Source organism: Dermacentor andersoni, chromosome 3 (genome assembly GCF_023375885.2).
Source record: "Dermacentor andersoni chromosome 3, qqDerAnde1_hic_scaffold, whole genome shotgun sequence".
NCBI classification, from domain to species: Eukaryota; Metazoa; Arthropoda; class Arachnida; order Ixodida; family Ixodidae; genus Dermacentor; species Dermacentor andersoni.
In genome coordinates this window covers 119,958,129-119,980,955 of record NC_092816.1, presented here as the reverse complement: position 1 = coordinate 119,980,955, position 22,827 = coordinate 119,958,129, and the positions used below count along the sequence as shown (strand labels likewise).

The 22,827-nt window shown below is 43.3% G+C and overlaps 1 long non-coding RNA gene across 1 annotated transcript; it reads left to right on the top strand.

The window, feature by feature from the left end:
- Positions 1–1,458: 1,458 nt before the first annotated feature.
- Positions 1,459–12,281, top strand: LOC126539058 (uncharacterized). Its single transcript, XR_011893058.1, has 3 exons — positions 1,459–1,528; positions 7,681–7,740; positions 12,222–12,281. It is a non-coding gene; the product is annotated as an uncharacterized lncRNA (long non-coding RNA).
- Positions 12,282–22,827: the final 10,546 nt, after the last annotated feature.

Sequence of the window (22,827 nt, the reverse complement as noted above, 5' to 3'; positions counted from 1 at the left end):
CTATACAGGAACGGGGTGCGAGTAAAGCACATTTATCTACACCCAGCAGGCTTGGTTAAAGGTATATTAAAGCCAATCAGTAAGGAAATATTGTTCCCTTAAACATGTATCAGCTGAGGCTGTAGATAATTGCTGTAAAGTTGCATATTTACCATGCCATGGCTCTGCAGATTGCGTTTCAACAAATCACAAGCCAGGACATTAATGCCTGCATTTTCCAGTAAGCACTGCCGCTTGCAGAAGATAAGGACTTCGGATTTTCCCTTAGCGTGAATTGTCTCAAATTTTTTGAACAGAGGAAGCATTATGAATGACAAAACAGCACGCACAACTGAATGATTGGCTGCAGCTATTATGAGAAACAAACTGTCGGTCCCTGCGACGCTACCATAGACGACTAAGCGCGCACGCGTGGTTGTGTGTACGCCAGTACAGGCTATCGATGCCGATGCCGCACTTCGCCATTTCCCTCTCAAATTTCTTCTTTTTTCATTTTGCGCAGAAGCATACTCTATCCTCAACCTCCTCACTTGCCCTTGCTTTTTTCATGCCACCGATTCTCGAGGTTCAACGCAGACTCCTGAATGCAACTGAAGTTACGTGATCACCTCACCGTGCGACCAATTTCATGCGGGACCGGTAGCCATTTCACACTTGTTCGCTCCCTTCACGTTAAATAAGTTGTGCTGTAATCTTTCGCGGCGCCTTATGTAACCTAGTATGCTACGTTCCCGTGTTATCTAGACATACATGTTCAAAGTGATGTTTAATATTGAGGGATTGTTGTGCATTAGTGAGTGACAGTGTGCGAAGCCAGTGTCGCAGATAAAGGGAGCGTTGCGGCGAAGACAACTTAACATCGAGAGCGAAAGGGTGAGCGCAAGAAGCCAACGACGAAGAAGCGACGCGCGTGATCTCTGATGCGACGTCAAAACAAAATACTAAGACGAAAGAAACAATTAAGGACCGTACACGTTGTGTGACGTAGATGAAAATGAAGGAAGAAGGAGAGATGAGCGAGAGACCAAGGGACGTGTATGATGCCGTTTGTACTTACATACAATCAACAAAACGAATAATTTTTTATTGTTCTCTTATAATTTGCTTGTTTTTGTATGTATCCTTTTTTTCTTTTTTTGCTCACATCGAATTGGTAACACTCCAAAAGAATAGGTAATCGTTTCAGCACGCAATTCTTGGCCAAACCCCTCGTGTGCGTATGAGCCACAACATGAGGCCATTGTCATCATCATCGAGACCCTAGAACGGTGTGGTTGGTGTTCGGACGCAAGTCAGCGTCCCCTGGTAGCGGGAGAAAGCCGTCGGCCCGTGGGCCCTAGCGTGATAGCCAGGATGCCCGTAGGGGTATCGTGGCTATCACGCTCTGGCCCTGTCGCTCCCAGTCCAGGTTCACAGGCCCAACCTGTGGAAATGGCGGTGTGCGGTGGTGGTATACCTGTTGTATACCTGTTGCATTTGGGACTTCACTGAGAGAATAAGAAGGAATCGACGATGGACTGCTACGCAAGTAAGCGATTTAAGTGTCCTTTTTCATTGTTGGTGCACGCCGCGCGTGCGAAATGCACGCGATGGCCGGTGAAGGTCTCAACTGTGTTGTGTGAGCATGCCCTGTCAATGCCCTGTAACGACATTCCCGCTTGGTCATGAGGATTGATAAAGGCGCGGCATTGCGAGTCTGTGATAAATGGTGTACCGTTTGTTGTGCTGATTTCTTGTAGAGTACATTGAGACGCGTAGGCAACATCAGCGACGATGTCGTCTGTAGCAGTTCGTTATCGGCTGTATGTGGCAGCTGGTTTACAGACGCTGCAATTCCAGTTTAGCAATCTGTTATGCTTTGTTATTGGCACTGCAAAATAAAGTGCAGTTACTGTTCCCCTTAGCAATCTCTCACGACGCGCTGTAACACTATGTTAGCCGTATTCGGCGACGCATTGCATCTCAGCGAAATTCTATTTTGTCATTAAGCTTAGGACGCAGTGTCCTGGATTGGCGTGCATAATCGCTGTCTTCATACTCGTAAATGAAAGATTGCTTCTGGAATTGAAAGTCTGCTTGTGTATGAAGACCTCATAGAGCATGTTGCATGCGATACTCCTACATCACAATGAATGGACGGTGTAGCGTCCTTGCTGCCGTAACATCGTGCGATCTGCAGTGTTAGGTAAGACTGGTGTAACACGGTGCCTTGGAACACTGTGGGATCGAGCCCGATCAATCGTGCGCGATCGCACTTGAAAGTGTCCGCGTGTACCCATAAGGTTCGCTGGAGAAGAAATTGATTATTTTTCTAGCTGGCAATCGGTATCAGATGTTTCGCGAGTTTTTGTTTTTGTTTTGTTTTTACTTCAGACAGCTACCAGGCTGACTATCAACGTTCTGAGGCAATACGTCAGCATTTAACGTAACCTGGGAGTGGATTGCCACGTAAATTTTGCCCATCTGCGGCCGTAATTGTAAAGCAAGCGCATGTGATAAGTAATTTTTAACGTAACCTTGACACAGAATAGCGGTGGCCAAAAGTGTGTAATGGACATCCAAAGTTAAAAATGTTCCAAACTGGTATAAAAAAATCAAAAGGTGTGTCAACACTGATGTTCAAGGCTGGTTCTAATACTGACTGTCTCTAGTTGCGTAGACTAATTTTTAGCATATAGGCTTCACTACAATAATTATTCTAAAATATATGTTTTGAGTTATGTAGAGCAAGATGTCTGCTGTTTTGCCGAATAGAAGGTGCTTCATGAAGTCTTTTTTTTAAATGAGTTGAACGATACAATTGAAGACACCAAACGACACCACAGCAATCGGTAATTCGGTGACGAGCTTATGTGCAAGAGTATTTGTATACGAAAATGTTTTTGCTTTACTGTGGACGACCGGTCTGAAAATACCTGGTATTATTTGCTTCAATTGCAGCTATTGCGCCAGTGAAGGATGTCTGTATGCCGGTTTGCGCTCAGTTTCTCAGCCAGCGGTCCTGCTTGCAATGTCAGTGTGCCACAGCAGTCTGTCTAATGGTGCTCTTTGTTCTGGTAAGCTGTGCCATTCTATTGTATATCTGTCTTGCATATGCAGTCTTAATGGACAGTGACTGCAAATGTTGGTGGAATGACGAGGCCTATGCAAGTAGAGTAATTTTTGCAGATGCATTCAAAGGATAATGGATGATTTGTTTTCCTGTGCCAACAAATTGGTTCAGCATGAGCACGTCGACTTGAAAGGGATATTGTTTCATACCTGACTTGGGTGCACATATGAGTGGTGTTTTAAAAACACTTATAGTGCCAGAGTTCAAGATTTGCGGCAACAGATAAAACACGCACCAATAAAATAACTGTTTGTCCAGTGTTGACTTAATGAGTATGCAAAAACACTGCACACTGATCGCTAGCATGCATGAGCTCCATGGTAACTAAGATTAGTCACAAATAAGCTCACTGTGAGCTAGTGTTGAGCTAACTATTACATGTGAGTTTGCTATGATGTAAATAAGTTCAACATTGGAAGGCAACGTAACAAAGTAAAATTATTGCCTGAGCTCGCAGCTGCGTTGCGTGGTCAGGCGACCAAAAGATATGAATATTTAAAAGGGAACGAACAGTGCTACTGCCAGTACGAAGTGACAGCGTTGTACACAGCAACATATTCCCTTTGTCCTGTCTGTCGCCCTGTTCAGTTCCCTTCTAAACATGCACCAAGCAGGCCAATTCAGAACGCTCCGGCAGGTTGATCTGAATACTTCGATTTGTCAAGCAGGTTAAGTGATGACACGCTAGCATTGTGACAGCTATTCTGAAAATTATGTCTGCTTTGAAAATGTGTCATGAAGATACTTCACTGCTAAAAGTTTGGTGTACAACTGCACAAAGCAGCATCAATAGCTATGTTGCTCCGACATGTTGTGTCAAGGGTCTGTACATAATTTGTAAGATAATCCTTGAGTCGTCAGCCAGTTTGTCCTATATAATTGCGGCTGCAGGAAAGTGGGATATTGTAAAGAGCAGCAACTGTAGTATCTATGATCTCCAGCACATACTTTTTTATGTAAAGTTCACTTGTTACCCTGGTCCGGTTAACATTTTGTACGTGCCCAGATTGCTTGGCACTGAAAATAAAAAGGTTGTTTCAACTCTCTGAGCAATTTGCTTGAATTGCTGGTTGCCTTTGTGTACAGATTGCATAACAGTCATAGGCCTTGGCTTTCTCGAAGTTGTCTGACCTGAGACGTCAGCTACGTTCAACTCCGTTAAATGCTTCGTGGCAATGCATGCTAAAAGGCAGTGCGAACGCACCGTTAAAAGCAAACATTGTACTTGGTTATGGAAGCTCCCCTCCACGTCGGGGTGGTGCCAAGTGTTAAACGTGCTCTCCGGTGTTCCTGTAGCAAAAACATGCTTCTGTGTTCAGGTGCACCAATAGAAAAGGTAAAAACACCTTTGAGTACAGGGAATAGCTCCAGCTCGATGCTCACCACAGAAAATCCTTCAGGCCCAGATAGCGGAGCTTGCCTTTCAGTAGTAGTTTTGCTTACTTGAACATGCGTGGCACTTTGTAGGAGACATTAAAAAGGTGCTCAACCACTTTAATTGCGACTTTTCACTACCAAGAACACTTTCAGCTAGTCGTAAAACACTAGCTGCTGTAAGAACCAGCGTAGTAAACGTATTCTGCTTCATTGGAAACTTCCTACCCTATATGACGTGAAGTAAGGCTACTAAACGGGTAGAGTGATTTGTTTTCTGTCTTCTCTACAGTGCTAGATGAGCTCATGGAAGGGGGAAAACTACATTTCAATAGGTGAAGTGCCAACAGAGACAGCACAGTCAGAAAGAACAGACAGGACAAGGGGCTACTTGCAACTGTTTATTGAGGTCAAAACCGCTGAATATATAGCCATGGGGAGAGGGGGAAGAAAAAAAGAAGCACTGATTATGTGAATGCGCATGCGCGAAAATATGGAAGATGTATATGAAGGAACTCATAAGATTAAACAAAATCTAAAACTTATCTAAAAACATGCATTCATTTCTGTAAATAGTCGGAGAAGGCGTGTCGACCCAGGCGTCCCCTCTTTTCATAGTCTGGTTGGCCTCCAACAGTTCACGTGCCACAGTGTCTTCGCTTTTAAACAAGATTGTTGTATCATGAAGCCTTGCTTCACATACTTGCTTATTCGCATTCTCCCATGCCTTGCAATGAAGCAGCAGGTTTTAGCCATAACCATTTGTGAGTGAAAGCTTGTGCAACTGCAGGCGTTCATTAATACATCGACCAGTTTGTCCGGTTGACGCCTTCCCACACTTCAGCGGTATGCAGTATACGACCCCTTCTCCGTCCTTCACAAAAGGGTTTCTGTGTTTACTAGAACACTCTACTTTCTTAGTCATCATATCCAATCAGACGGCACAAAGTAGCAAGTTTTTGGGGCACGGAAGAAACCACAGGAATTTTGTATTTCTCGATGACATGTTTAAGATTATGCGGCACTTTGTGAGAATACGGTATCACCACTGCTTTAGATTTCTTTTCTAATGTTTGACCTTCTTCACTGCTTCAGTTTCTTTCTTTTTTCACCTGTTTCAACAACGCCTCCAAAACATTGCTCAAAACCAAACAAGGAAAGCCAGCTTTCTTCAACTTCAAAATCTGTTCGTCAAAGCTTTTGTGGGCCTTATGACAGCACAATTCTTTAAGGGTGAATTCAAGGCACATAGTGGCAATCGCACGTTTAACAGTCTTGGAGTGCGTAGACTTATACTGCAACAATTAATTGCAGGGTCGGCATACCGACCTCGTGCCCGCAAGGAATTTCTGCCGTATACAGTGGCGATACCGTATCCTCACGAAGTAGCGCGTAATCTTAAACACGTCGCCGCGAAATGTAATATTCCTGTGGTTTTTGCCGTGCCCCGAAAGCTCGCTACTTTGTGCCGCCTGATTGGATCTCATGACTCTAAAATTAAACTGTTCTATTAAACATACAAACCCTTTTGTGAAGTGTGAAGAAGCGGTCGTATACCGTGGAAGTGTGGGGAAGAGTATATCGGACAAACTGACCGTTGTATTAGTGAACACCTGTGGGAGCACAAGCTTTCGCTGAAAAACAGTTATGGCTTAAACATGCCACTTCATTGCAAGGCCAGCAGGAATGAGAATAAGGAAGTATGTGATGCAAGGCTTCATGATACAACAATCGTGTTTAAAAGCAAATACACTGTGGCATGTTAACTGTTTGCGTTGGTATATATGTACTCTTTATTTATGAATAGCAATAATAAAAAAGAAAATAAGCTGATAAGAGTAAAAAATTTGATATATTGTTATTTTCAAGGCTTTGAAAATGTGCACACGAGAACATTTTGCAAGGCTTAGATGTTCGTGCTCCTACACTAATATGCGCATTCATAGCGTAATCGAAGTGTGTAGGTGCACGCACTCAAGAAGACTGCGGTTGTGTGCCCATCAAAAAAGCAATGCGTGTGGCAAAATGCCGCTAATCTTCATCTTATCGCCAACCAGATGCAATAAGTTTCGCGAGTCTCAAAAAAAGAAGGAGCAATGGAAACGCAAGCATGGCAGCATCCTTCCTATGCGCACCGCTGTGAGCACTAAATGAGCGAGAAACAAGCAGTAGCCTTTTGAGCGATTAGTAACGAGATAGCCATCAGTTCTATCGCTAAAACAAGCCATGTATCGAAAACTCGGAGAGCGAAGGGTGCAAAAGAAATTCCCTGTATTTCCACATAGTGGCAGCACATGAAATAAAGCAAAGGTTAGGAAATTGGCGCGCTTTTTAAACCTACACACGGTGCCGTAAATATACGGCATCGACCATTTTTGTACTTGTTCGCGGCACGCTATATTTACGTCATTGACCCTCGAAGGGTTAAGGAGTCACGCTCCTTGAAACAATTTCTCTTAACAACATAGGAAAATACCGCCTGAGAGTCTCCATCTCTTACATCTGCTGTGTTGCACATCATAATTGTAATAAAACTGTATTTAGTGCCTGCACAGCATAGGCCACATGGGGTTTTATCACACTTTGTCTTTTCTCCCCCTGCGCCAGGTCTTATATTAACAACTGCTACCTGCAGGCCGTCATAAAATTGCTTCAACATTGTGGACAGATTCCAATATTTTTTTCTAACCATTCTCTCACGTGATCTAAAGAAAATTAACTTGATTAGCCTGACATGAAGATGAATTTGAAATAATTTATTTATTGTACTTGCTTGGCAGCACTGAACTGTTTCTTTAATCAATATAATACTTGCAATTCACCTTTGTATTGCTGGGTAATATGGTTAGTTATTCACCAGAAAGGATACCGAATTTTCCACCTTCTTAGTGTAGGTTAGACACTCACTTGTTGGACTTCACAAAGAGCGACTTGTGGTTGCTAGGAAATAAAGGTTTACTGAAAATTTTCATACATCCAATTTATTTCTGCTTACTAGCATGTTTGTATTAGCATGTATTTCACAAAGTTGAGGCACCATAAAGTACATTCTATCATTCAATGTCTGTGACATGGTTAAGCAGGTTGACCATATCTAATTAGAACTTCCTATGTTCTGGGGCACTTGTTAGCAACCTAAATTATGTGGTTTGGTGCTGTCAGTGTAAGCCAAATGTCGTTTTTGGTTCTCCCAGGAAGGACGCAAGCATTGCTGAGGAGCCATTTGACCTGCCGCCACACTAATATTATATTTGGTAAGGTCTATTACAGATCTTATTTCGTGTAGTACGTGCTATAATTCTGTACAATGTGTTCAAAACTTCAGTAAGTGGGCTGTTCGACAACAGGTGTTTACAAATTATAAAAGATGTTCAAGGTCATTAGTGATACAATTGCTGCTCACTGCTGAATTTTTTTCCCAATAAATGATGAGTCATCCAGCAAGCGCGGCTCTCCTGGCTAAATATACAAACTTTCATATACGGTTAATTTTTTATCACAAGTGCACAGCAGTCGGGGACAACTGTTCACAGCGACAATTTCATAATATTTACTTACATGCAAAAGTGAGTCAATGGTCAGGTATACTTATGAAGTTTTATGAAACGTGTTCCTCATCATATTGCATACTTCATTGAAAAGTTTGTCGCGGAATCCTCACTTCTATGAACGGATCAACAGTTGTCGAACGATGGTCGTCTCTATAGTCAATGTTTGGGCAAGAGGCTTGTCTTCAGCGCACTAACAAGATACCTTGCCATGCAGCTTCAGCTGATCAGTATGAAGACATTACATAGGATAGGAACAGAAAGCATTAGTGGGCCTCTTCGATTATCAGTCCTTGACAGTCCTGGACTGCTTAGCACTGCTGTGCCGCCTTCGATTTTCTCAATCAGCTTCGGAAGCCCCGCCCACCAGTCCGAGAGCAGCCAGTATCGAATTCGTTTTACCAGAAGTCACAGACCCTGCGGACTCTCAGAGCTGTCAGCAGATATTTGTTCAGACATATGCAAGTAGCTAGCAGACGGCGGCTGTCTTAAAAAGATGCACGCGGGCTTGACGCCATGTTGTAAAAGACGCTGTTTGTTTATGTGCACTTTGCGCGTTCCAGACAGCAAATATCATGCACTCAGCTATCACTTCCCGTAAATGGATGCTTCATGGGCCATAATGCGAGGTTTTCATGAGTGGTCTAATTGCTGCAACCTTAGTCCTTGTGTTTTTTAAGACAAAGCTCAGCGATCAGGCCCAAATGCTTGCTTTTCTTGATGTGTTTCGTGAAATGTGCCATGCTCATTGCTATATGCATAGTAAACAGGTAGATTTCGCTTTTCAGATGAGTGAAACTGTTTGCGAGGAAACGTATCATATTGCACGTAGATATTTAATGCTGGTAGCTGGCGTGGCATACAGGGTGTCTCACGTAACTTGACCCAAATATTGAAAATATGCAAATCCCACGTAGCTGGACAGAACCAAGGTAATGTTGTTTGCCCTCGCTTGGAGATACTCATTTTTTTCATTTTTCCAGATAAAATAATTAGTATTCAGTAAATAATCAACTTCTCAAATATTATGAATAATACATGCTACATAAAAGTGTTTTTCCTAGCGTGAAAGAAGCCTGCAAAAACACACTAAATTGTTGCGTGACTGTCCATTCGCAGTACTTTGCGTGTATTCGCTAGCTTCTTTCTCGAAAAAACACTTCTACGCAGCATGTCTCGAACAACAGAAAGCTGTATGGTGAGCTTTTCATGTTGCTCTACAATTTTCTCATGGACACTTCTAATGTAATTATAATATTTGAAATGTTCTATAATTAACGAAGATGAAATATTTATTTTGGCGGAATGAAAAAATATCTGAGTATCTCCAAGCTACGGCAAACAACATTACCTTGGTTCTGTCGAGCTACGTGATATTCGCATATTTTATTGTTGTGCTCAAGTTACGTGGGACAACCTGTATAATCAGAGCTTCACCAATTGCTGTTGGCATGTGTGCTGATCTGTTCTGTTACCCAAATTCGAGATTTCGCTTTTGGATGTGCAGGATTAGTAGACGGTGTAGACGCGCTCTGTCCTAGACACACGTCCGGCCTTTAGTAGACGGTTTCACGAGCTTTGAGGATATCGGCCTGTGCATTGTGGGTGAACAGGGATGTGGCACAACCGTGTTTTTGCTTATTTTCGTGTGGCAATGACGCTTAAATATTGCAGGAAATGAATGAGCTGGCTTAAATACAGCGGTTAAGGGGCACGAAGAGCGAGAGCACGATGTAAACTGAGCTTTGTTAACATGTTCAATGTGCTCAGGCTGCGATTCCATTATGCAAACTTTATGGTTGTATCGACGACATGGCCTCTGAGACTGCACCATTTTGAAAACCACGCTACTCAATTTGCTGGGTAGGGCGCTATCTACTAGTAGCTAAAAGCACGAGGTCACGGGATTGAATGCCGTTCATGGTTGCCGCATTTCAATGGGGGCAAAATATGAAAACACCCATGTACTTAGATGTAGGTGCACGTTAACGAACCCCAGGTGGTCGAAATTTCCGGAGTCCTCCACTACGGCATGCCTCGTAATCAGAAAGTGGATTTGGCACTTAAAGCCCCATAATTTAAGTAGCTAAGAGCAGACAACAGCAGCCAGGAGAGCGACTTCTAATCACGGTGCTTTCAAACAAAACCTCGGACAGTCCCAGGCAGCTGGATGACATGACTGGGATGCGCCCTTTTGTCAATGCTAGCCAGAGCGGAAGCCACAGGTGGTTTGCGGACAGTCTGGGACTGCATAATCGAAGAGGCGCAAAGCTCTCACACACATTATGTCCACTGCAGGACGAAGGCCTTTCCTAGTAATCTGTAAATATATCTGGCTTGCGCCAACTGAGTCCATCCTATGCTTGCATATTTACAAATTTCGTCATGGTGCCTAGTTCTTTACCATCCTCAACAGCGCCTTTTTTATTTATCATGCGTATCATTTTTGTCGTTCCGTTGCTTGTTGAGCAGGCCTTCATTCTCAAGCTTCATTTTTATCATGCCAGGTTTCAGTTTCTTAGATTAGTTTTAGCACAATGCAATGGTGGTACTTTTAAGACTAATGGTAAGCAATAGATGGTGACTCAGTAATGTGTGACTTAAGACATCTAAACAATTTATAGTCTTTAATTTTTTTTCTACTGATCCAGGACTCCTGTGACTAATTGCCTTAAGTAACATATTTCATTGCCTTCTTGCCTTAGAAAATATAACTGGTGCCTTCTTGCAAGCCTTTGAAGTGGCAACATGTGTACTGCAGATAGTAGGGCATGTCCAGATAAATTCAACTGCACATGCCTGGCGATCACTTTTAATTTTGATTTAAAAATTTATTTTGCTGCCCGAGCCTGGCGACAATGAAATCAACCTTAGTTTCCCAAGAAAAAAAGGTGTCTCTGCAAAACACAATATAGAATGACCTGTTTAGTTAGAAGCATTTTCCCTGGATTTTACCGAATGTGCATTTTGGATAGATACGAAGGAAATGGTGTTGTCGCTGTGGCTTTAAAAATATTTTGTACCAGACTGCAGGCCAATAGCATTAATTCTAACTAATTACCACAGAGTATCCCCACTACGGTATAAAGAAACAAAAATTTTGGAACGATACATTGCGCAAATTGACCAAAGTTTTTTGTCCTTTGCAGTTATTAACAGCACGGAATTTGGCCATCCTGTTGCCATGAGTCGTAGAAATTTGAGCAAATAGCTCTGTTTTCATTGGCTCTCAAAATCTACAGGAAATTCTCATTTTTAGGCATGTTAATGAATTACTCTACTTCAAAATTTTTTTTAAGAGAGGCTTGATTCATTTCAGAAATTTCCCGAATTAAGCGCATTCACATTAAGCAATGCAATCTGGAAAAAATGTGTTGTATTATTTGTTTGGTTATGGGATTGCAAGTGAAGAAGTGGACAGAATAAACAGTATTGCCTGCCGGAGCCATGTATGGGGTCCAGGCATAGTTGCAGGTTTCTTTTCATAAAGGGCAAATTTTTCCGTGAACACAGTGCAATAGTATAACTTTTTAGGAAGATGGGAAGGGTATGTCGATGCATTCACGACCGTAACTTTCAATTTTCACTGCTCGAGTAAAAGAACATTACACATTGATACTTCTTCCGTGACACAACAAACCATATCCGAAAGGGGCTGACAGCTGTTGAGGCAGTTGTGGTGCAAGCATGGTTTCTTTGTATTTTTGCTATTCTACCACCTGTCAGCTGGACAATATCTTTGGCTTGCTTGTTCTGCGTCGGAAGTAAACAACATGCATGGTTTGCGCTTGTTTCAAGAGTGCTTCATTGTTTTAGGAAACAGTAAAATCTGCAAGGTGTTTTAGTGGAGCAGTGAAAGTTTAAAGCTATGGCCTACAGTATGTGGCCATGGCAGCTCTACCTAAATATGGGAAATGTAATCTCCGAATGTCATAATGTGCACGTGACATTTTTGGCTGTTCCAAGCAAACCATCAATTGACTTGGGTCCTTTCTATCTGAAGCTTTTTATCCTATAAGGCTACGAATGAATATATACAACATAGCTGAGTCTGAACCATTTCTTTTGACAAGTGCACTTGTAGTGATAGTTGTGAATTAGAAATCATGCTTTATCTGAGTAACAATAGTGATGATGACGGTAAATAATTGAACAGCCTTAATTGATTGGTGTGTCTTTCTCTTCAGGCAAAGCCGAAGGCCTCTGCAAGCAGCCAGTCATTCCAAGTCTCAACCAATCCTTCCTCTAGTCAGTCAAAATCTAGTGTCTATGCGGAAAGGACTAGCGCAAGAGTGGACACGGGACACTAAAAAGCTGACAAGGACAGGCGTAAACTTCGAACCGTTGTTCATTACAAATAGGTATCTATATGTACTCTTGCGCCCTTGATCTTAATCAGTTACAATCATGCAAGTCAACATGGTCATCGCAAATAACCGAGCGCACCAAGGCCTAAGGAGGCTTCCCGCATACTGACACCAGATATACAAATTCTTTAACAGTCAGTGCTATAGGGATGGCTTGCTAAAGCAGTTGCATTCTGCCTTAATCGCTACCTCAATGATGAGTCTAGCGTTTTCTTTCACACTGCTTGCTATTATTTCTGTTTTTTTTAAAACAGCCGATGATATTTGCATTGGGAGGAATGGATTCCAAGGAAACCTTCTCTCCCTTTTTGTACTTTCCGATTATGCTCCTGTGGTCTCCAGTTTAGGCAACTTCCCATTTGTCCCAAGTAACGCTGCCCGAAGGAAAGAGGTATGCTATACACTATTCCTCTTGAGCACTTGATGAAACCCTTTCTGTGCACAATGTTGCATGATTTTGATTGTCTGCTGACAGGGCTGGTTTTGGCACATAACTGAGATAACTTGTGGGGTGCGGGAAAGACGACCGAAACTCCCGCCCTTTGGCCTATTTTCTTTAGCGCATGCAGGATAGCGTGAATGTATGGGAAGACTGCTAGATTCCTGCGAATAGTATCACATAGATGTAACTATGTCCTGTCAGCAGACAATCAATTTCATGCAACATCGCTCACAGAAAAGGTTTCGTCGAAATGCTCAGGGGGAGTAGTGAATAGCACACCTCTTTCCTGTGGGCAGCGTTACGTGGGACAAGCGGGAAGGTGCCTAAATATGAGACTACAGGAACATAATACGAAATACACAAGGGAGAGAGGGTTTCCTTGGAAGCCACAACTCCCGATGCAAACGTCATCCACTCAGAAAAAACAGAAATAATAGCAAGCAACGCACAAGAAAGCACTAGGCCCATCATTAAGGGGGCAGATATCGCAGAAGGCAACGGCGTTAGCAAACTATCCCTAGCCTTGACATTAAAGAATTTGCATACCTGGGGTCTGTATGTGGGAGGCCGCCTTAGGCCTTGGGGAGGCCTTAGTGCGCTCTTGTAACTGACTATGATCAAGTGCACAAGAGTATACATACATGCCTTTTCGTAATAAACACCAGTTGGAAGTTCGCACCTGTTCTTGCCACCTTTTTAGTGTCCCGAGTTCACTCTTGCGCTGGTCACTTCGGCATGCAATACCAACTATCCCGATCTCACACCCTGCTCTAGTCTCTAGTCATACAAGTTCTTTTTTTTCAGTAAAGCAGAATAAACACAGGTTCTTTCAGGTTCAAGAGGCTTGTTTCTCGAACACAAATCTGTATGTATGCTGTGTTGGCTGTGACAGTTGGGTGTAGAACCCAAGTGCAATATGACAACACTGACACGAAGAATAAGTGGTGTAGCAAACAATGACACTAGGAGGAAACATGCAAACACAGCACGTTCTGTGTGGTGTATTTCCTGTGTGCTATGATTTCTGCTTCATTTCCAGCTATATCTTAAATGATGTTGCAAGTTATCCACGTTGTAATGTACGACTTGGGTGGTTCATTGCCCAAAATAACTTATTCCAATGAACAAAAGAATTTGGCTGGAGAACCCGAGCATTACCATTTACAAAATATAGAAATCTTGCAAACGGCATTTGCACCTGTCAATACGAAGCAGCATAAGGTTGAGCAAGTTGATATGGATTGATGGTATGGAAATGCAAGCACAGAAAACATGGACACAAGAAGAATGAAAAGACTTGTGTTTCCAATTTTCTTTTCGTTATTTTTGTGTGTTTAATGTGCATACCTTTCCTTACCATGGTCTTTTTTACAGTGTTTACTATATTTCTGCGGAACGTATCTTGTGATACATTCATGTACAATAGTCTTGAACTGCACCCATAGGTCATTGACATTCATGAGACCAGCCGCGTGTTTTTCGATGAATTGATCGTAGTCTTGCTCCAATAAAGCTAAAATGCTTTCGTCTAGGGCATTGTTAAAGTTGAGAAACGGTTTTCTTAACTCAAGGGCAGGCGACCGCACCATGTTGCTTTGGAACAGCACTGCTTCGTGGTCAGAAATACCTGGGATGACATCAATAGAGAATCCGAGTTTCCCAGTGGCATCGCTAATAAACACAAGATCAAGAAGCGAGCTTGCTCCTGATGAAATACGTGTCCGCCCCTGTACGACCTGCTTTAAGTTGAATGCTTCTGGCATTGATATTCAACAAAGAAAAAAAAGAGGGCCTGCAGTGGGTGGACATCTAGTCATTGGCTGGGTATTCCCGCAGTCTGCGCATGTCTGCCATATTTACGAGAAACCTGGCAAGCTCGTCATTCACCACTTACAGGCACCCTCTCCTCACGAATTTCGTCCCTTCTGAACAGCTTTCCGTTTATCTTTATCTTGTCAAAAAACAACCCGACCTTTTCACCGTTTGCTTTCTGCTCTTGGGCGCTGACCCAAAGCTTCTAGCGTATCGACTGAACTCGTGGCGAAAAGTCTTCAGAGGTGCTGTATTCTGTTTTTTTTTTTCAGTTTTCTGCAGTTTTGAAGAATCTTACCCTTCTCCCTTCCATCAAACATTAAAGATAATTGGGCGGCAATTTTTTGCAGCGGGCCTTCCAATTCTGTGGATTCGCTCGATGGATACATTAGAAACCTGCAGTGTGTCAGTCAAAATTTTTTTGACACAAATGCTTTTAGGTCCTGGTGTTGCTCTTTATTTTTTTTCTTTCACGCCATAAAAAATAAGATTATTTCTTCTACTCCTGTTTTCTAAGTCGTCAACTTTCCGGAGCAAAGTTTCGACAGTGTTTTGCAGTTCATCGACTTACCATATCTTTGTTCCATAGAGCGTATGTTCCAAGCATGCGACATCAATGTTTATGTATCTACGTACTTACGTTGCGCGGCGTGACAATGCGAGCTCGTACTGTGGCGTTAGCACGTCTTTCTTTGTTTTTCGAGAAAGAGGATGATAACCGAATTTTTTTTCGGTTGTGTTTGTTCCATTCTCTATGACGCACTCACACGTATTACGGAAATTTTGTCCTCAAGAAGAGCGATCGCTTTATTACTATGCGATCCCTCTCATATATTATGGCTTTACGGGGCAAAAAGGCAAAGCCGACGCACATAGCTTATATATTTATCCTGCTGATTCACCAGCCGCCGTAATCACTGTGTTCAGCAGCGCCATCGGCCTCATGCAGGAAGGCTAGCGTAGACATATAGTGATTTCAAGCATACTAGACTTGAAGTGCGTGAGAATGATGCCGGTGTGCCACAATTAGGTGATAGCGCCTACCGCTTAGATGTTTCGTGATTGCCTTAGGTTGACCGCACACAAGCAAGCGTTTTTATGTTTTAGTCCCTACGCCGAGCGATCAGATAGTGAGCAGATTTACCATTTCATGCTGGTAACACAGAGACACCGGTTCTATTCGTTTATTTAAAGCGGATATACGCAAAATAGTTCACAACACATACAGACACCGCGGCTGATAATCCGCGTCACATGCTTGCGCCCCCAAGCACGTACGGTAGTTACCGGTGCACCGAAAGGCTTCCCTGACGCACTTGTATGAACGGACATGCGTAAATTTCACAAAGTAACATCTAAACCATCCCGAAATCGTTCCGCAGCTCGCGACAGCAACACCGTCAAGCAGCGCCGCGCCGGATCGCCCAAGCCAGACAGGAGGAAAGGATGGCCGCGCACCCTCTCTCCTCACCCCAAGAAAAGGTCTATATACAAGGAAAGAGCGTGGCAGGGAAGAGACGCGAAGAACTCGTTTGGACCGCACCGCGTCGAATGTACACCATGCCCCCGGGAGCGGCCGGGTCAAGGCCACATTAGCCTTTTGACAGCTGTAAATATGCGTGAGCCTCTGCAAGCGCTTACCTCTTTACCAAGGTGTCAATCCAAAGTTTAGCTAGATAGAATAAAGGGAAGGAGCGGGAAGAGAAGGCAGAGAATGGGTTGAAAAGACGCAGTCGCGAAGCGAGTGACTAAAGCCTTGCCACCTTTTGTTCGCAGTTCTCATACAAATACAAGGGGGGAGGGGGCGGAATAGAAAAAGCTAACGTGAGACGGCAAAGAAACGCTAGATCAACTTAAGTGCAAGGTACGGTACGGTCCGCTTCAGCTATTCATGAAAATAAAACGAATAAATATGTCTAGCGGTAAACATACGCAGGACATGCGTAAGCAGAGTCGCGTTAATTAAAGTGCACTCAGAGTCTACGCGACACAACGGAAGCGGTCGCACGTCAAATCAACACTTCTGTGCCTGCCGAAGTAGCACAGCGGCTATCGCATTGCTCGAGGTCGCAGATTTGACCGAGGAACCCGCATTTATACGAGGGAGAAATAAAAAACGCTCGGGCACTTTGATTTAGGGTGACGTTAAAGAGCACCATGGTGCCAAAATTAACCTGGAGTGCGCCATTACGACATGCCTCATAATCCGATCGTGGTTTTGGCACGCAGAGCCCCCTCATCAAATTCAAGTTTAAGGCTTCTGCCATAATGCGATGTGCCATGTGAGGCAATGACAATGCTCAAACCTCTCTGAGGTGACGAAATATGGCTGAGAACACCTAAAGCGAACACCTCTCATTTGTGTTTTGTGTACAAAGCAGACAAACAGTAGTGGTGCACACAAGGTAACGTTTAACATCAACTCACCATACTCGTGATTAGAAACCGTTGAAAAAATGAAACATTTGGAGTCAACATCACCAGCAATTATGACAGTCAAAGCAAACAGCACAGAAAGGTTCGCTTACATAGATTCCCACAGTGCGTGGGATCTGCATAATTTAATTTTTATCGCGGTTCACAACGCGCGGACCTAGTCGACACCCATCAGAAAGAGTGCTGCAGTAGTGTGCTTTTATTGACCACCATTTTTATTGACCACGCACGGACATGAGAAACCCATGAAACCCATAGCCATATGCAGCTTCGCTGTAGAAAGCGAATAAAGAATGCGCACATGGAAGCTACTTTGGCTTTCTTACATGCGCTGCTCCAGAAGTCAAAGCCGACAAAATATGCATTGCATACTTTCATCGGTGAGGTGAGAGGGAAGTCCATTCGCCACCTGATCACCAGTTCTTTCTTCATTGCCGCATATTTCAGGAACGAATGCAGGTTCACTAGTGCTACGCTTCAGGTGTACTCAGTTTTGCATTTCTGCAACTTGTGGAAATGGCACGTTAAAGAAGAGAGAATGAGATAACCAAGATTGCTACCATGATCGAACGAAGAAAGAAACCAAGTAGGCTCCACCGACGCTCCACCTCATCCATACTCCCATAATCTTTAAAGAAAAAAATCGCCGCTAGCTGACGTGCGACAATTTAGGGAACTTGCGCAGAATCTGAATGCTCGTTCGTACGCATCAATTTACCTTCACGGCACAAACAGTTTTACTAGAGGCCATCTGCAGACGTCCGGCAACAGGTAGAAAGCAAACATGAGATTCGTGTTCCAACTCCGCGCCGCACTTAAGCAAAAAAAAGAAAAAAAAAGAATAAATTTTTATGAGCTCAAGTGCGTCCGTTGTGCCTGCTATGGTGGTGTTCTTATAATTGCTACAATAATGAAATAAACATTTCTTTCGTGTGTCAAATGAAAGCGTTTTCAGATCAGGTTTCGTCCATCGGCGCATGTCCTGGTTCCGGAATGTGGCTTGTTTTTCAGGGCACAGGTTCACCTAATGAAGAGTTGCTTTTGTCACACGCCGTGTATAGTGCCACGGTCTGTTTCTTCCCTGTCACTGTTAGCTGAGCGTATCATCATGCTCATTCATTTGCTACAGTCTCGACTAATGATAAACACTTCTGTAACACGGTTTTAGTCTTGGAAACATCCTGAAAAGTTGTTTAACAATCCTCCACGTGATGGGAAACTTTTAGAGCTACACAATAAATGCAAATTATCAAATCCGCCTTGAAAATTCATCACCAACATGTTCAAGGTATCTTCAGCTAGAAGACTGCAAGAATTACCTTTTTCGCATAGTGATTGACGAACCATTGTTTGGTGAAGCATTTCGGAAGTGAAATATTTCGGAAATGGCACAGCTAACGTCCTTTGCGTACTCAAAAATGTAACTGTCAAAACACCTTTAAGGAGAATAATCGTGTTGCGGGATATGTGAATTATTTCTTTACTGTACGATCATGCTAGAAGTCCGAGAGCAGGAGCACCTGTAGGGAGTGGTGTCCGGGTAGACAAAGGTCTCTGGTGACCACTTCCTCTCCTATTGTTGAATAGTTGCACGCAGTAGCTAGCAGCTCCGTGCCAGGTGGCCGCAGCTGGACGCTAGTAATACTTCCAGTGCCTAAAACGAGCGGAGCATGGGACTTTTTAGCGGATGATTTGTCCTGCGCGCCTAGAGGACTGTTAGGTCCCGCAAAAGACGGTACCGTCAAGTGACTAACTTTAAATGAAACCTTTAAACATATGTAATACAGACTGGTTATTTTAAGACTCCTAAGTTAGCTTACCAATTAACACTGCCACAAAACTAAGTCTGGTTCTCTTAATTGACATTTATTTTAGGTTCAATTATTTACGAGGGCCAGAAAATTGAAAATCAGCTTGCAGGCCTTGCCGTAAACATCTGACTACCTAATTACTAACGTTGAAATAGTGAGACAAGTCATGTTCCGTTCATAAACCATCAGAAGTGGCGTGGGAAGAAAAAAAGTTGAGCCCGCTTAGAGCGCAGATAATAGGGAAAAATGCTTGTCATCCTGCTTTCTCTGCATCTTTCTATATACGTGAGAGAAATAGTTATCAAGGTAACAACTGTGATCGCCGAATCAGAGACGTCCGCTACACACACAGTATACCGTCAACTAGAAGGAATCGTCTGTATTCTCAGAGGGAAAATAGAGGTGATGTACCTGCTTTCACGAAGCATTTAGGTGTCTGTCAAAGCAGAAAGTCATGTATAATTGCACGAATTGTGCAAACGTGTGATTTTCCTTCACATGTGTAGAAAAAAAAGGCTGTGTTGCATTTGGCAGTACTGCAGCAATGTTTGCGTGATGGTTTAGATCTTACTTTGTGAAATTTACGCATGTCCGTTCATATGAGGTCGTCAGGGAAGCCTTTCGATGCACCGGTTACTACACTACGCGCTTGGGGGCGCAAACATAAGACGCGCATTATCAGCCGCGGTGTGTGTAAGTGCTGCGAACTATTTCGCGTATATCCGTTTAAAATAAACGAATTGAACCTGTGTCTCTGCGTTACCAGCATGAAATGGTAAATCTGCTCACCATCTGATGGCTTGGCGTAGGGACTAAAACATCAGTGCTCATGCTCTGTGCAGCCAACCTAAGGCAACCACGAAACATCTAAGCGGCAGGCGCCATCAAATAATTCTGGTACTCCGGAATCGTTTTCACGCCTTTGAAGTCTATTAGGCTTGAAGTGACTATATGTCTACGCTAGCCTTCCTGCATGAGGCCGATGGCGCTGCTCAACACAGCGATTACTGCGGTTTGTGAACCAGCATAGTACAAATATAAGGTATATGCGTCGACATTGCCCTTTTGCAGTGTAAAGCCTTAACATATGAGAGGGATCGCATAATAAGAAAGCGATGGCTATTTTTGAGGCAAAATTTCCGTAACACGTGTGAGTGCGTCACAGAGAACGGAACGAACACAACCGAAAAAAAAAATCGGTTATTATCATCTTTCTCGAAAAATAAAGAAACACGTGCCAACGCCACAGTACGAGCTCGCTTTGTCACGCCGCACAACGTTTATAGATATACAAACATTTACGCCGCATGCTTGGAACATACGCTATATAGAATAAAGATATCTATATTTCAGCACCTACCACTGCTTAAGGATGGTCGCACAGTTGGTAAACGGTCGCTTCGCTCGAAAAATATAATTTACACTATACGGCATGCTGTTATTACTAACCAAAACTATTTTATATTCAAGGGTACAGAACCAAGTAATCACGCAATGTAATCTGCAGCTAACAGCTTGAACGCTTGTCAAAGTATAACAGTAGAGCTCCTATTGTAGCAGAACGGTTCCCACGCTCTTACAATCGTCGTGTATGTTTAATTGCTCCGAAACCGTAGCTTAAAACTGGAGGATAATACTGCAATAAGGTCACATTAGTGAATGGAACTGTCAGTAATGCACAATTGATCTCCGACGCTGATTGTAGGCTCAAATATGCGCGCACACATCGTGCTGCGTGCTCCGTCCGCCTCAACGACAGTAGCAAGTCCGGCCATAGTGATTTAAACAACTTCAGTACGTCTCGCACAACGGTTTAGCGCGTAGAAGACGCACGTCCTGCTAAATAGACCGTACGAGCGCGAACACAAAGTCCAGAAACTACCGCCGAGCGTTTACCTGCCATGTGAAACGGAGCGCTCGCCCAAGCCAGCATGCCGACTGCCCATAGACGGCGCCACAGCGTAGCAATATGGTGGCGCCTATGAAAAAACGGTGTAAACACACTCTCAATCGCTTCCCGATAGCATAAGCCATATCAACAGTGGGAAAGACAAAGGAAAACTCACAGAAAGCCTCGCTTTAAAACTCATATAAGCACAAATTGGCATTTCGTACTACACTATGTGTGTTTTTTGCTAATGGCAGCATTGAGTATACCACCTAAACCCGAGTAAGTCCTGCATACCGTAAACTGCTAAAACAAAAGCAGAAACCATAGCACACAATGGAAGGTGAATAAAAGAAAGAATTCATTGGTCCCTGCACAACACCTCCAACAATTGAACCATGAATGAACTATTTGATCAAAAGGTCATGTGAATATTTTCGCTCTCGCGCTCTGCTCACATGTGGATTACTCGGTGCATTTCGAGTCCTCTCATTCGTGGTCTATAGAATGGTAATTTCTTGCCGGACTAGTGGTCGGCCATAGCCATGAACTCCTCCATGAACCCGTCATTCACGGCAGAATGGTGCCACGTTCCGGGACAGTTGGCACAGGACACCAGGCCGTGGTTGACGTCAAGCTTGTCCTCGCGTGACAATGTCTCGGCGCCCCCTCTGATGCTTTCTTCAACTGCCACGTCGCTGATACTGCGGCATCGCTTGAAGCGCTTCGGAGGAATGCCTGCGCATAGCGCGATAAATGGAAGGCCGTAGGTTAGGGTTCTCGAAGATACGAAATTTATAAATCAAGGCACGAACATATATCTCGCAAGATCAAAGGAATTGTACAAGAAACAATACAGAGAAGGAAACAAACTTATCAACCGAAGTAAGTTTCTATCCGAGCCAAAATGCGTGTTCTGAACATTACGGAGCAAGTCACGAAATATTTTATGTTCTTTTTATCGGCCTAATTAGTCATGGTAATTACCACACTTCACAAGTATTAAGAATAGGGTCAAACCTACATTTATAAATTTCTCGAGTGTTCCAAAGAACCTTCTTGACCCTATCTTTATCATACATCACAGTCTTTCCTTGGGACACGTAAGAAATTATTGTTTATCAAGTAAAACAGGAGGAAGACGGGAGATGGAAATTCAAGATGAGCAAAAAGAGAACAAGGTGAAAGCGGGAGGCAACGTTTCGACAAGTGGACTTCACCTTGCTCTCGTTTTGCTATTGCTTAGAAAGTAGGAAATATAAGCTGCTGAACAAGATATTTCATAGAAAGTTGTGCCGTTATATTATTGGAAGTTTACCGCTGTAGCATAACTTGCAAAGTTGAATAATTAACCTTGAAAACTTATGCAATCTGCCACACGACAAAATCAGTGTGACGTGCTGCGTACAACCGTAAACAAACTACATTACTCACGCTCTCCTCAAGTGTATCGGCCAATTTTTAAACATTCTGCAGAGTTTGTTAGCACGCCTTGTATTAAAAAAAATACAAAAGAAATGCTGAGGCGGCGTGGTGCTTGCAGCAGAGCTGCCACGCAAAACGGCGCTTCAAAGGTATTGCGTATTGCATCGATACGACAGGTTGTAAATGTTGGCATGCTCGAGAAAGTCCCGCTAGCGACAAGCCTCGCTTCTGTGCAAACCTTATGTGAGAACGCAAAGCGGACTACCAATGCTAAAACTTCAGAATAAATGGCGCGTAAGCCACACATCCGCACCTAATACGACTCCAAACGTTGAGTGCAGTAGAACATCCACATTAAACAAAATTCACGTGAAGTGTTTTGCATATAAATGTTGCAGTACAGAATAAGTTTAGTTCAAAATCGGAAGCCCAGCATTTAGGCGAAATACGCAAAAAATAACGGCACACCTACTTGAGGTCGGCACAGCGGCGGCAAACAAGCGGAAAGCTTTATTTCTTTTTCGTATATTTCAGCGGCTTTCATTATAATGGGGCAGAAAAGGCCACGCGATATGTACGCGCCGCAAAAATCATGGTAATATGTTCGAATGC